We start from the raw sequence: 1,651 nt of genomic DNA on the forward strand, positions 1-1,651 counted from the left end.
GCTGGCTCTGTGTCATGCTGGCTGTGTGTGTGTGTGAGAGAGAGAGAGATAGAGTGTGTGTGTGTGTGTGTGTGTGTGTGTGTGTGTGTGTGTGTGTGTGAGTGGGTGGGTGGGTGGCTGTGTTACTGTCTGTCTGTCTGCCTGTCTTTCTGTCTCTCTCTGTAGATTTCAATGTATGTGCCATTCAGTAGCGTTCATGTAACAGATGTGTCCTATGCAGTGGTAGGGTCAATAAAATGTCAGTAAAACTTTATCTTAGCATTTATGGAGGAAGAAATGCAAATAGAGGGTCCTCACTAATTATCTAATTTATCAACAACGTTTAAAATTAGGTCTTGCGAAGCTGCAGAAAATGCTGTATACTCTTATGTGTGTTCAAACACCAGCTGCTAAAGTCTGATAGCTTTTGAAGACTCTGTATAGGACATTGAAGAAAGTGTTTTGTGATAATTATATAATGTTTTATATTAATACTAGCATTAGAAGTAGTATTGTTTACAGACTGAGCAGATTAGATTCAGCAGGACAAGTAAAGGGTCAAGAAGGTTGGTTTGTTAGAAACTCCTGTCAGTCATGAAAGATTACACAGTGCCGAAATAGCCTACAGATGTCTGCTGTGAATTTGTTTATAACTGAATTGTTTCTCCAGATAGGGAGGAATTGTTTTTGTTAAAGAGCGATTGACACAAGGTAAATGATGACCGTTGGATCACATCTTCCTAGTGCACATCAAAGACGGACATCTGCTTTTGATCCATCACCCCTTCACGGGAGGACAGATCGTAAACGGACCCAGACCTGTATCTTCTGATTGGATGAACGGCCATAAGATGTTATGTCATTTTTCCTATAAAGTTGTACTGTGTGTGTAGTGTGTCTGTAAATATTAAGTCTCACTGAAGGAATTATTCCTGACGTGAGGCTTCCGAGCGGCTCGATTAAAGTACTGTTTGCTTTATCTCCGCGACTTCTCCACTTATTTCTAAGACGGTTCAACACACACAGCCAGCAAGACACACAGAGCCAGTCAGCTCAGCGATGACATCACGAACCTCTCTCTGAGCTGACTGCTATGACATCACAGAGCACGTGCATTCCGTTGCTTGCCGTCTGTCAACCACTCAGTCACTGCCAGCCAGACTGCCTGGCTGGCTGGATGGGGGGGCTGTTTGCTGCTGCTGCGTACCTTAGCAAGCTTATCTGCTTTCCTCCTCCTTAGCCCACATGCCCACCTATGCCAGATCTGCTGTTCACCTGGACCACAGCTCCGCCCCAACAAGGCAGAGCCTCCCAAGAATGGTACAAACTCATCCACGTTCCCCTCCATGGAAAGCTTTAGCAAAAGGCAAAAGCGTTATAAGTAATGAAGAGGAACCCGAGTCCAAGACACTTCCAACCAGCCATACATACACTCACCTAAAGGATTATTAGGAACACCTGTTCAATTTCTCATTAATGCAATTATCTAACCAACCAATCACATGGCAGTTGCTTCAATGCATTTAGGGGTGTGGTCCTGGTCAAGACAATCTCCTGAACTCCAAACTGAATGTCTGAATAGGAAAGAAAGGTGATTTAAGCAATTTTGAGCGTGGCATGGTTGTTGGTGCCAGACGGGCCGGTCTGAGTATTTCACAATCTGCTCAGTTAC

At 44.2% G+C, this 1,651-nt stretch overlaps 1 non-coding gene across 1 annotated transcript; it reads right to left on the reverse strand.

The window, feature by feature from the left end:
• Nucleotides 1–1,268: 1,268 nt before the first annotated feature.
• LOC136752114 (U5 spliceosomal RNA) lies at nt 1,269–1,383 on the reverse strand. Its single transcript, XR_010817278.1, has one exon. It is a non-coding gene; the product is annotated as a U5 spliceosomal RNA (small nuclear RNA).
• Nucleotides 1,384–1,651: the final 268 nt, after the last annotated feature.

Source organism: Amia ocellicauda, chromosome 6 (genome assembly GCF_036373705.1).
Source record: "Amia ocellicauda isolate fAmiCal2 chromosome 6, fAmiCal2.hap1, whole genome shotgun sequence".
NCBI lineage: Eukaryota > Metazoa > Chordata > Actinopteri > Amiiformes > Amiidae > Amia > Amia ocellicauda.